Consider the following 14,405-nt stretch of genomic DNA (forward strand, 5'->3'; position numbering starts at 1 on the left):
TTTTCATTACAAGACCTCTGCTCTAAATTCTTAGTTTCACCCTGTAATTTTTCCTTTTACTTTCAGCTAAGGTTATTCCTCAAATGCAGCAGCATCTCTTTGTCTTCTCCTCTCCTATCCTATCCCATCACATCATTTTGTTTTATTTTTTGATTTTTCTACTACCATGTTTAAAATCTATGCCAGCTTTAAGCACAGTCTTCCAAAAATCCCAATCATCTGTTTGTTCAATATAAAAGTATATAAAAAAGTATAAGATTCTAAAGAAAAGGCACTAAAAGTGTTTAGCCCGAGCTTATTTTCAATTAATGTTCACATAAATTTCCCTATTTTTCTTTATTAAAAAAAAATACATTCTGGTCCTACCCTCCCACCACATCTTTAGTATTTGGTCCTCAGTTTTCCCCATCTCTCTTTTATTTGCTCTGCATGTTACTATTTCATGCTCATCACACCTTCATGTACTGCTGGAGTTTTCTTCAGACTCTTTCTCTTCTTTTAGTAAGCCCTACAGCTGTCAAGATCCTTCTGGCAACTTGCACGTTCAACTCGACCCTGGAGGAATTTGTTTTATAAATGAATTCTCTTAGAACTTTCAGCTGCTTGCATTACAATTCCCTCTCCATCCACTATTATCCCTTCTTGAAAAAAGTATTTGAGCTGATTAGAACTATTTGTTTTACTTTAATCAAGGCATCAGTGCTGGAGACTTTTCCTGTCTTTGTTGATGTTTGTAATTTTCTTATTTTTCTTTAAAACCTATAAAAATTGTTTATAAAAACAGCTTTATACTCTCCATTATAACACTTATGCATGTGTAGGGTCAGGATTTATTTATGCTTTTCAAATTTGGTTTGCATTACTACTTATTTCACATCATTTTTGTGTTTATGTATGTAACTGGGCGGTCTCGTGGCCTTGGGACCCCTGCAGATTTTATTTTTTCTCTACAGCCGTCTGGAGTTTTTTTTGTTTTTTCTGTCCTCCCTGGCCATTGGACCTTACTCTTACTCTATGTTAATTAGTGTTGTCTTATTTTAATTCTTACTTTGTCTTTTATTTCTCTTTTCTTCATCATCTGAAGCACTTTGAGCTACATTATTTATATGAAATTGTGCTATATAAATAAATGTTGTTGCTGTTGTTGTTGTTGTAACTGATATCTGCTTTAATTATTTCTGTCAAAGTGTTATAGCTGGAAACTTCAAACACTCCAAGTAAGTCTGTACCCAGTGAAAAACCTTATACAAAAATAAATCAAATGGAACTAAAATGGGATATGAACACATTTACTTAACTCCGCTATTAACAGATGTCGCTCACTCCCATTGATGTGCACGCCTTTCTGTAGGTTCTCCTTAATCATAAAGTTAGGAGGCCGACACGTTTTTAGTTAATTTCAGTCACATCAGGGAATTCTCTTGCTAACATTACAGTGAAGATCTCTTTCTTCAACTTGATAGCTTCCCTTACTGCTAAACCTGCCATCTTGATAGGCACCGGTGAGCATCTGGCTAGAGTTCCTAGCAGTGGTCTCTAATGCTGAGGTTTTGAATGTGGTCTTTTCAGACTCTGTGCTCCTGATCCCCGCCAAGATGCAGTAGAAGCTCGTCTGGAGACGTACTCAATCTTAACAGAAGCTTTCACTGTCTGTGTGGGTCATCCTGGCTCAGCACTACGTGGTGATCAGTTGACAGCTCACTACCTCTCTTTATCCAAATGACGAAAACAAGTGGCCCTCAGAGAAGATGAAGAAACCACAGTCAATCAATGACCATTGGCCCAAGGAGTTCTGGTAAACTCATGATAAACCTTGTGATCAAATATGGTATTTGGTGACGAGAAACCTCCACCAGCAAGGAAATGCAATAACAACTCATCACTTGGGCTCAAATGACACAGGTCATTTCTTTCAAGCACATCCCTCCATGTAGCTCTATCTTTCCCTACATGACTGTTGAGGTCCCTTGGTAGGTCTACACAGTTTGTAGATGGTACTCTTTTAAGCACTCAGTCCAAAGTCTTTAAAAAGACCATATACTCAGAAACATTGTTGTGTACACACAATCATATATGTTGAAAGTTATCTGCTATACAATTCAAAATATTGTTGAGGTGCCTTTCTAATCGACTGGAAGAAATTCAGACTGAAGGCACTCAAGTTGGCATCCTTCAACATCTGCAGTAAGATGTTGCAGATGTTCTACCAGACGGTTGTGGCGAGTGCCCTCTTCTACGCGGTGGTGTGCTGGGGAGGCAGCATAAAGATGAAAGACGCCTCACGTCTGGACAAACTTGTGAGGAAGGCAGGCTCTATTGTAGGATTAAAGTTGGACAGTTTAACATCTGTGGCAGAGCGACGGGCATTAAGCAAACTCCTGTCAATCATGAAGAATCCACTGCATCCACTGAACAGTGTCATCTCCAGACAGAGGAGTAGCTTCAGTGACAGACTTTTGTCACTGTCCTGCTCCACTGACAGACTGAGGAGATCGTTCCTCCCCCACACTATGCGACTCTTCAATTCCACCCGGAATTTTTTATTTTAATTTTTTTCATTTTTTTTTACTATTTAATTTAATATTGTTTCTTTGTATCAGTATACTGCTGCTGGATTATGTGAATTTCCCCTTTGGATTAATAAAGTATCTATCTATCTAAGTTGATGTCTCCCAAGTACCCACACAATCAGCTGAAATCTCTCCGGTGAGGTAACTTCAGAGTTAAAATGAGATCACCTTTGAGTAGAAAATTTCAATTCTAGTGCCAATGCTGTGTGTACAGCAGGGAGGTAACATGCTGTGTGTGTGTGTAGCTCTTGAGAGAGACGTTTCATTTTGGCCATTTTGAACCCAGAGCTGAACTTTAGGAATGTCAGTACCTTGTAATACAAGTGAACAGAATAACACATTTCAGCAGAGCTAATGCAATTAAAGGCTTCTCTGATAACAAATTAGCATTTAAAATAACAAATTAAAGGATACGCAAAAGGAGTTTACCAGTTGGACACTGATGGAGTTCCTGTAGAAAATGGGGCTTGTCAGTAATAAATTAAAAAATCAGTCATTTGAATAGCTAACACTAGTAATACCTTGGCTCTAATATAATTGTATTTTCATGAAAAATGGTATTAATTGCAATCAAAAACCATGAACATTTCTTACTGACCCTAAACTTTTGGCCAGAAATGTATTTCAGAATGGAATAAATATATATTTTTAAACAGATAAATGAACAAATGATTAAATGGCCATAATAAAAATAGGTAAGATGCACTGATATGGGACGGAGAGATCTGATCATTTTTGCATACTTCATCTGCTGATGCCACATTTATGAGATTCAGAGAAAAATGGGACTACATGAGAACATAAGACAAATTCCATGTGCACTCATACATAAATAACATCTGACATTATTGGCTGGCTCCCTGTTGATTGTGTGGTGAATGTTTTTGCAGGCTCTAGCTTTAAATGTCACATAACCTAATTTTGGGATTGGTCAGATTAAACAAAAATTGGAAAAAAAAATGATAAAGAGTAAAGGATACAATGACAATGGAATAAATAACACCACTTAACAGCAAAAACCTCTGCAGACCACTCAGACTCATTAAACTTAAAATCTTCGGAACTGAATCGTTACACACACACACACGTATATTGGCACAGCTTTATATTCAATGGCATTTTTAATATCTAAAAGACAAACTTTACACTTTGGTTATTATCAGGGCTGTCAAATTAAACACAAAATAAGATTAGAGCCTTCAAATAGGTATATATAGTTTTTGAATATACTGTAAAAACGTTGACTGCTTGAAAACATGTACTGTATGTGCTTTTTAAAAACTATTTGTTATTAGTATTTGACTTTTCCTACTTGCAAGTCTGTAAAGCCTGCCGTGCTTACAAGTAACACATTAGTGCTTAAGAGAGCTGGGTGGCTTTAAAGAATGGGACAACCACATTAAAAGAGCACAATCCAAGATAAGTAAGATGCACACTGCACTGCCTGTGTTTAACTAGAATGTCCATAAGAGAAAAAGAAAAATGACAAAACTGTCCACGATTGCTCAAACACATTAAGTGCAGCCATTCATTATTTTATTCTTTTTCCAGTTAGAGAAGAAGAAGAAGTTATGTCCCTGCGTATCACTTTTTGGAAATTAAAATCTCAAAGACAAATATGTTGAAAAAAAAAAATCAATAATTTGCCATTTGCATTTAGACTGCTTATATTAAGTTTTATTTTTGCTCAAGCAAATCAGGATGAACCAAATTTACAGGACTTTCAATGCATTGAACAACAAGGGCAATTATCATTGAAAGCACCCTCTCTTATACAGTTGGAAGTCAGAAGTGTACACACAGGCTTCTTACAAGAAGTTGCTAGAATTTTATCCCATTCCTCCTGATTGAACTGGTGTAACTGGGACAGGCTCTTGGACCTCTTTGCTCGCACACACTTTCTCGGTTCTGCCCACAAATTGTCAATCAGATTGAGGTCAGGGCTTTGGGATGGCCACTCCAGTCCTCTGACCATCATGCCATGACTTGAGGTGTGCTTGGGGTCCTTGTCCATTAGGGAGACCCATTTGTGACTGAGCTTCAACTTCCTTGCTGGGCTCTTGAGATGTTGCTGCAGAATATCGACAACATTACCTTCCTCATGATGCCGTCTACTGTATTTTGTGAAGTGCACCAGACCCTCCTGCAGCAAAACGCTCCCACCCCCGTGCTTGACGGCTGTCATGGTGTTCTTTGGCTTGCAAGCCTCACTCTTTTTTTCTCCAAAAATAATGATTTTCATTATGGCCAAATAGTTCAATCTTGGATTCACCAGACCAGAAGATGTTTCTCCAGAAAGTTAGATCTTTGTCCTTATGTGTCATTGCAACCTGCAATCTGGCTTTTTTATGGCGACTTTGGAGCAGTGGTTTCTCCCATGCTGAGCAGCACTGAGGTTACTGTGGATATTGATATTTCTCTACCCGTTTCCTCCATCATCTTCACAAAGACCTTTGCTGTTGTAATGGATTGATTTGCACTTTTCGTGCCAAAGTACGTCTTTCTCCAGGACACAGAACGAGTCTCATTCCTGAGTAATATGATGGCTTTGTGGTCCCATGCTGTTTATAGCTGCATATTATTATCTACTAGCAAAATACCCGCGCTTTGCAGAGGAGGAGAAGTGTGTTAAAGAAGTTATGAAAAAGAAAAGGAAACATTTTAAAAATAACGTAACATGATTGTCAGTGTAATTGTTTTGTCACTGTTATGAGTGTTGCTGTCATCAAGGATTTGATTATCATTATTTCTTTCAATCAGGTTCGTATTTGGAGGATGTGTTGTGTTCAAGTTATATTCCGTGTTTGTCTAGTCTATCCCTGACCATCTCATATTCGTTGTCAACCGTCGTAAAGATAACAGGTTTCACTAATTGAAGTGATCACCACCCAAATCGTTACTCGTGAATCGAAGACATTTAACAGGCATTCCCGGTATTAAGTTGTGGATTTGCCTGCGAATATTTAGCGGCAGCGTGTCTATGAACGTAAAAAAGTTTCTCTCGCACTTTTGCGGAGTTTGTTCCAAACACTAGGCTATCCCTGACCATCTCATCGTCGTTTGCATAAGCACAGTCCTTCACCAGCAATTTTAACTCCGTTACAAAGTGATCAAAAGTCTCGTTTATACCCCGCGTCTTCTCATTAAACTTGTGTCTCGCGATTATCAGATTCGTCGTAGGCATGACAAATCCCAGCGGCAGCGTGTCTATAAACTTAATTTAAACTTCCTGTTTACATCGTGCATTGTTTCTGCAGTAGTTGCACTTATGAAAATGCTTGTATGCGTCACTCGCTTCATATTCTATTGCTGCCTTCTCAATTGTGTAATGCGTTTTTTTGCTCAGCACTCTTTGGAGCTCTTGCATGTTGTCTGCGTACTGCGTTCACAGTCAGTTCACGTGAGCCGCTCGGAGTACATGCATCGAAGGTTCTCAGCTGTGCTTGTGGTATCTCGTGCGAACTTGCAAAGTTCACGGCTTTATTTAATGTTAGCTAAGACCCGGCACTTAAGAGTTTCTCTCGCAGTTTCGCCGAGTTTGTGTCAAACACTTGTCCATCCCTGACCATCTCATCTTTGTTTGCATAAGCACAGTCCTTCACCCGCGAATATTTAGTGGCAGCGTGTCTATTGGATTGCTGCTGACAGACGGCCTTATATGGGCAGGCACTCAATTACGTGGGAGGCGTGATGATGGGGGACACAAATCTGCCTCACACGGTGACCGAGCTGCAGGCTATGGCCGTATATATGTACGTAAGTAGGTTCCAGTTATGACCGTTACGCCTAGAATTTCGAAATGAAACCTGCCCAACTTTTGTAAGTAAGCTGTAAGGAATGAGTCTGCCAAATTTCAGCCTTCTACCTACACGGGAAATTGAAGAATTAGTGATGAGTCAGTGAGTGAGTGAGGGCTTTGCCTTTTATTAGTTTAGATACAGATGAACGTGGAACCTTCAGGTGCTTGGAAATTGTTTCCAAGGATGAACTCAATTCATGGAGGTCTGAGTTTGGTCTTCGCTGTTTTCTTTTGACTTTCCTATTATGTGACGCAAAGAGACAGCGAGTTTGATGGTAGGCCTTAACATACATTCACATGTTGACTCCAGTTAGGCTAACTGGCTATCAGAAGCTAATTGTCTAATTGCCTAAAGGCTTGACATAATTTTCTGGAATTTTCCAAGCTGTTTAAAGGAACAGTTAACAAAGTGGACGTAAACTTGTGTCCCATTGGAATTGTGATATATTCAATGAAAAGTGAAATACTCTGAGGTCTATGAACTTGTGCCCTGCGCAAAGTAGATGTCTGAAATGATATGCCATATTTATAGTTTATTAGTATAAAACCAGTAAGCACGGTGGCGCAGTGGGTAATGCTGCTGCCTCGCAGATGGTAGACCTGGGTTCGCTTCGCGGGTCCTCCCTGCGTGGAGTTTGCATGTTCTCCCCGTGTCTGCGTGGGTTTCCTCCGGGCACTCCAGTTTCCTCCCACAGTCCAAAGAGATGCAGATTAGGTGGATTGGCGATTTTAAATTGTGCTTGGTGTGTGTGTGTGCCCTGCGGTAAAACAGGAGATTTAGAGCTCTCTGTATGCAAGAATTGCTTAACACAATTATTGACGATAAGTGATCACATTGCTTTTTAATCCTGAGAAGTGACAATAGGTGGCCGATATAAACTGATGACAAACCCAAGTTAGATGTTCAGTGCAAATAGGCAGCATTGGCCCAAACAGCTCTAATGATAGACATGTTTGGCGAAAACCAAAGACAGCATTTTCAGGAGAAGAACCTCAACCCAACTGTGAGGCATGGTGGTGAAAATGTTCTGAGTGGAGGAAGATGCACACAGGTGAATTATATTGTATGCAGCGGGGTCAGTCTGAAGGAGACTGCAAAGTGGTGGCAGGGGAAAGTGTAGTTAAGCAGCATAGGATGGGGGTCTGTAGGATGACATTAGAGATCAAGAAGAGGAAGAGAGTGAGGGTAGAGCCAAGCATCAAATGGTGGAAGTTGAAAAGGGAAGACTGCAAGGTTGAGTTTAGGGAGGAGGTAAGACAGGCACTGGGTGGCAGTGAAGAATTACCATACAGTTGGTAAACTACAGCAGAAAAAGTAAGGGTGACAGCAAGAAGGGGGCTTGGTGTGACATCTGAACAGCGACAAAGAGGAAAAGGAAACCAAATGGTGGAATGGTGAAGTACAGGAGAGTATACAGAGGTGAAAAAGAAGTGAGATGGTCAGAAAGATGCAGAAAGTAGACAGGAGTACAAGGAGATAAGGCATAAGGTGAAGAGAGAGACAACAAAGGCTAAAGAAAAGATGTATGAGGAGTTCTAAGAGAGGATGAGAAAAGGACCTGTACCGATTGGCTAGACAGAGGAACCGAGCTGGGAAAGATGTGCAGCAGGTTAGGGTGATAAAGGATAAAGATGGCAATGTACTCACAAGTGAGGAGAGTGTGTTGAGCAGATGGAAAGAGTACTCTAAGAGGTTGGTGAATGAAGAGAATGAGAGAGAGAGAGAGAAGAGGTTGGATGACTTGGAGATAGTGAATCAGGAAGTGTAACGGATTAGCAAGGAGGAAGTAAGGACAGCTATGAAGAGGATGAAGAATGGAAAGGCCGTTCATGCAGATGACATAACTATGGAATCATGGAGGTGTTTAGGAGAGATAGCCAGAATGTTTAATGGAATTTTGGAAAGTGAGAGGAAATAGAAGGAATGGAGAAGAAGTATACTGGTGCCAATAGGTAAGAATAAGGGGATGCACAGAACTGTAGTAACTACAGGGGGATACAATTGATGAGCCACAGCCTGAAGTTATGTGAAAGAGAAGTGGAAGCTAGGTTAAGAAGTGAGGTGATGATTAGTGAGCAGCAGTATGGTTTCATGCTGGGAAAGAACACCACAGATGCAATGTTTGCTCTGAGGTTGATGATGGAAAAGTATAGAGAAGACCAGAAGGAGTTGCATTGTGTCTTTGTGGACCTGGAGAAAGCATACGACATGGTCTCTCGAAAGGAGTTGTGGTATTGTATGAAGTGGCAGAGAAGTATGTAAGAGTTGTACAGGATATGTATGAGGGAAGTATGACAGTTGTAGGGTCTGCAGTAGGAGTGAAGGTGGGATTACATCAGGGATCGGCTCTGAGCCCTTTCTTATTTGCAATGGTGATGGACAGGTTGACAGATGAGATTAGACATGATGTTTGCAGATGACATTGTGATCTGTAACGAGAGTAGGGAGCAAGTTGAGGAGACCCTGGAGAGGTGGAGATATGCTGTAGAGAGGAGAGTAATGAAGGTCAGTAGGAACAAGACAGAATACAGGTGTGTGAATGTGAGGAGGTAATTTGTGACAGATCGGTATCAGCAAGAGTGAAAGGGAAGGTTTACAAGACACTAGTGAGCCACTAGTGACCAGCTATGTTATATGAGTTGGAGATGGTGGCACTGACCAAAAACCATGAGACAGCTGGAGGTGGCAGAGTTAAAGATGTTATGATCTGCATTGGGTGTGATGAGGATGGACAGGATTAGAAATGAGGACATTAGGTGGTTAACTCAGGTTGGACAGTTTGGAGACAAAGCAAGAGAGGCGAGATTGCGTTGGTTTGGACATGTGCAGAGGAAAGATGCTGGGAATATTGGGTGAAAGATGCTAAGGATAGAGCTGCCAGGTAAAAGGAAAAAGAGGAAGGCATAAGAGAAGATTTATGGATGAGGTGTGAGAAGACATGCAGGTGATGGATGTGGCAAAGCAAGATGAAGAGGACAGGAAGATATGGAACAAGATGATCTGTTGTGGTGACTCCTAACGGGAGCAGCTGAAAGATAAACAAGATGATCACGGTGTGCTTGAGGAGAATCTGTTTGAAAGTTAAAGTTGAACCTGAAATTGACCTTTCAGCATGATAATGATGCAAAGTTTACTAGCAAATCTACCAATTAACGCCTCAAAAAGAAGAAATGGAGGGGTTATGGACTAGCCTAGTCAAAGTCCCGATTTGAATCTCATTGAAATGTGGGAGGATTTGAAACAGACAGTACATTTAAGGAAATCCCCAAAATGTCTTGGAAATGAAGAAAGTTTGCATAAAAGGTCAAAAATGTCAGAGTCGATGTCAGAGACTGCTGGGCAGCTATGCAAAATACAAGTGGTAATTTCTGCTAGAGAGGGCAACATCAGCTTCTGAAGCCAAGGGTGGACTACCCTTTTAACCCAGCAGACCAAGAAATCTTTTGATATTTTTGCTGAATAAATGGTTGAAAAAGCACATTTTCCTTGTGTTTTTATTCAAGGACCTCACCTTTTACTGGAGGCACTGCTTGTATGAAGATCTACTGCTTGCCTGTTTAAATAAGGTGAAAAGGTCAAGAACATCATTTTCATGCCAATAAACTGATGCGCTGTGTGCCTCCACGTCCATCACAAACGTAATTCCTGCATGCATTAAATGCAGCATTGTAGCAGATTTTTAAATGGAGAAAAATACATTTTTTTTGAGCCGGTGTCTTCATTCACTGCCGTAATGCCTCACTGGGACTGTGACAGTCAAATCAGAACGTTTCCATCTTTTGAATGTTTTTGCTTTACAGTCATTGTGGTTTATGTTCAGACCAAAATGTGTGTGTATATTTATTTATTACTTATATATTTAGGTATTTACTTATGCAAAGAGCTTCTGTAAAAATTTTCCCTGCGGACAAATAATGTACAAAAACAGATCTGTAAAATCCTGCAGCACATCTTAAGTAACACAAAACCACAGTCGGTGCAGCGTAAAACCATTTAACTGCTCTTTTATGTTGGATTGTCGCTTTCTTATTTTTACCTTTCAATATATTTGATTGTGGTGGAGTGATATGTTGCCTATAAGTTGATACATTTTTTGTATGTCTTTATTTGTAGAATTAGTGTTTTACTTGTTATAATGTTTAAAGAGCAAGGACAATGGACAAGCCAGTTCCTTTTGTTTCGCTACATCCCCAAAGCTTTAGGAACGCTGTTTTTATGACTGAACCTCTGGTCACCTTTGACAGAGAGGGCGAGTTTTATTGCTTAATGACTTGCATTTCCATTCTTGGTTGTTTATATGAAGGACGCTGATAAAAAGCAAAATTGCTTGAGGTGCTGGGGTGGGCCGTGCCTGAGCTATTCAATTGGTAAAGGTGTGTCAGGAGCTACACAGCGACAATAAAGACAGAGGCTTGCAAAGGCCTGCACTAGGACTCTCTGCCATGTTGCATCCTGATGAAAGCAGACCAGATGATAATAGCAGGCTGCCTGGGCTTGTGCAGATGAGGAGCTGAGCAGGAAGAATTGAATGAAATTCAATGAATTTACACTTCTAGTACAATTAGGTTGTATGTTGTTAGTTTAGAAAGCCAAATTATATTTGCTATACATTCAATATATACACACTGTTGTGATGTGGGATTTTGCATATAACTTGATAAATGTTTTGTATGTCTTTATTTATAATTTAGGCAAACCAAGTGGTGAGAGGTATTCGTGTTACCCCCCCCTTTTACGACTGTCTGTGTAATTTTATGACAGGATTGGGGGGATGTGTCTTAAACCAGTTTGATGAGTATTTCTCTGCTAAAGTCTTTGTCTCATTCCCCATACAAAGCCAGGTTAGCTTAATATATGGTCTTGGGGTGGTGGGGGGGCGTTTTGGGTTGAGGTGTTAAAATGTACTATTTCTCTCATTGGTCTGAGATATGGCTGTTTGGAATTGGCTGGTCTCAGAGGCCTTTAAGTACCATGATGTCCTATTGGTTCTAGGAATTGGAGAGAACATCTATAAATGTACTTGCTCAACCACATTCTCTCTCTCTAACCAACATATGATGAAGAAGCATCTCTCTTGCTAACCTGTGATGATGAAGACAACAGAATGAAGAGCACAGCTCAGCAGCCATATTGAACAGACATGTGGCTGAAAGCTGAGCACCAACGATGCCTTAACTAGAGACATTTTAAGTAACTACAAGTCTGTGTGCCACTTGAATTACACATCACCATTTCATCAGGTTGTATGGTTGCCAATATTCAAATGTACTTTGCATTTTCTTATTATTTATGAATATTATCAGTAATACATTATTTTATGTGTAATTTAACTCCTGCTTGTCTTTTTACTACATCTAATTGCCTAAGGTTGTGGATATAGAAGGGAAGGTGGGGATAAGTTATATACAATACTACCTTATAAACAGTGGTAAGTCTGTGAGATTAGGCATTCTAAGGCTACATATTAATAATACAATAGGGGAAAGTAGAGCAATATATATATATTATTCTACCAAGATAAAACAATACACACATAGCCTAAAGGTATAGATAAAAAAGGATGAGGGTGGAAGTGCTGATCTAAAGTAGTACATCTGGATCACAGAGTGGTAAGTGTGGAATTTCAGGTATTTTGGTTAATTCTACAGGGGAAAAAAGGGGAAAAACAGGGTCACCGTGGGACATTACATTACATGACAAGACAAAACACCGATATTAGAATGGTGATATTTGAGCAGATACCCCAAGTTTTTACTTATATAGTCTTTCATGTGTTAAGTTCGCTGATGGTACCACGGTAGTAGGGCTCATCCCCTGAGGGTAATAGTGAGTCTGCCTACAGGGATAAAGTGGAGCGGCTGGCAACGTGGTGTAGGAATAACAACTTGCTCCTAAATACAGCCAAGACCAAGGAGCTCATCATGGACTTCAGGAAGAAGGCAGACAACATCTAGCCACTGTGTGGAGAGGGTCTTAGACTTGCGCTTCTTGGGAGTCACAATTAGGGAAGACTTGGCCTGGGAGAACAGACACTGCTGAGGTAGTGAAGAAGGCCCAAAAGAGACTCTACTTCCTGAGGGTGCACAGAAAGAACAACATCCCTGAGAAACTGCTGGTGTCCTCTTACCGCTGCACAGTAGCGAGCATCCTGGTCTACTGTCTCTGTGTGTGGTTCTCCAGCTGTACCGTAGCACAGAAGAAAGAGCTCCACAGGGTCATTAAGGTCCCCCAGCAGATAGTCGGTTGTCCTCTCCCCTCACTAGAAGAACTACATAGTTCCTGTTGTCTCTGGAACGTCAAGAAAATTCTTCAGGACACATCACACCCAGGACATGCATTGTTTGAACAGCGTTTCAAATCCATAAAGACTAAGACAAATAGACTGAGAAACAGTTTCTATCCTTCAGCCATCACCATGCTGAATGCTGCTAAGTGGTCAATCTGACCGAGTGCACCTTCATTCTAAGTTAACATTAGATAAGGGACAAGTGCAATATAATGTATGTATGAGTGGAAATCATTGTTCTACTGTTATGGACAATTTTGGATACTTATTTTATTCCCTTATTTTAGTTGTAACTTGAGCAATTGTGTTTTGGGTTTTGTTTTTATTTTTTCTGCACTGGAAAATTGCACCTAAAAACTTGCTACAATGACAATAAAGATTTTGATTTTTGATAGATGTGTCTGGCTCTTCAACTAATAATAAAATAGGGTCCTGCCTTACTTATTGTTGACCATCATCCCACAAAATATAATTGGTCTTTTTTTATCCGACCTGACTGATCTTTGTATCCATTTCTCCCAGAGAACTTAATGGAGATTTCAACATCCATATTGACACTCTTGCATGTAAACTGAGAAATGAATTCCTATCTTTACTGCACGGTTTTCAGTTGGTGCAGCATCTTGATTTTCCTACTCACTCTGGTCCTGATCTGCACATCGGGCTTATCAGTCGGTAACACTTATGGCACAGATTTGAGACTCTCTGATCATACAGCAGTACTTTTCACTGTCTCATCACCTCTCCCTCCTCCTACCTGTAAACACAAAAAGTCTTTCAGAAGCCTTACAAATAACTGTCCCTCTGTTCTCGCTAGTTCCATTGCTGATCTTTTTCTGTCGGCCCCCTATTCCATCTGCACTAGATAGTCTTGTTGATTACTATAACACAGGCCTTTCATTCAGCACTAGATAAAAGAGCTCCTTTAAAATATAAGGAGGTTTCCTTTAAGTATTCAGCTCCACGGCACACCTCAGAATTATAGTGTACTAGCAGAATACCCGCGCTTCGCAGCGGAGAAGTAGTGTGTTAAAGAAGGTACGAAAAAGAAAAGGAAAAATTTGAAAAACAACGTAACTTGATTGTTAATGTAATTGTTTTGTCATTGATATGAGTGTTGTTCTCATATCTATCTATAGATATATCTATCTATCTATCTATATATATGTTGTTTTCATATCGAGATATATATATATATATATATATATGCTTGGCATTATATATATGTGTGTATGTATGTATGTATGTATGTATGTATGTATGTATGTATGTATGTATGTGTGTGTGTGTATGTATATACACACATACATATATATATACACATACATATACTTGTGTGTATGTTTGTATGTGTCTATATGTGTGTGTATAGCTTTGGTCACTGAGTGCAAGGGAAAAATAATAAAATATAGTCTATAAGTTATTAAACAGTAAAACATTAACGTTTTAAGAAGTACAGGTACATTGAGCACTACTGGAGTGGTTTCAGGTAAACTACATTTTAAAGACTGTGTAACACAACAGGTAAGTAACTAACAGCAGCTAAAATGTATATGGATCATCTCTTGGTAGTAGATCCCTTTTGAAAGGCGCTACACGACGGCTGTGGTATAGAAATTACATTTTCTATGTGAACGTTCAAATTTGTGCCTCTGGTAATGTGCCTTACCGGCATTTAAAGAAAATTAGTTTTGTGTCCTCTGCAGTGTTAAGAGAGAAAGGCTTTGGTTTGGGATAAAAGGAAAAAGG

At 39.8% G+C, this 14,405-nt stretch overlaps 1 protein-coding gene across 2 annotated transcripts in view; it reads right to left on the bottom strand.

Moving 5' to 3' along the window:
• Positions 1 to 14,405, bottom strand: part of LOC120534454 (gastrula zinc finger protein XlCGF52.1-like) — a 47,838-nt gene that overhangs the window by 5,006 nt on the left and 28,427 nt on the right. The window lies entirely within an intron of this gene.

Source organism: Polypterus senegalus, chromosome 8 (assembly GCF_016835505.1).
Source record: "Polypterus senegalus isolate Bchr_013 chromosome 8, ASM1683550v1, whole genome shotgun sequence".
Taxonomy (NCBI): Eukaryota; Metazoa; Chordata; class Cladistia; order Polypteriformes; family Polypteridae; genus Polypterus; species Polypterus senegalus.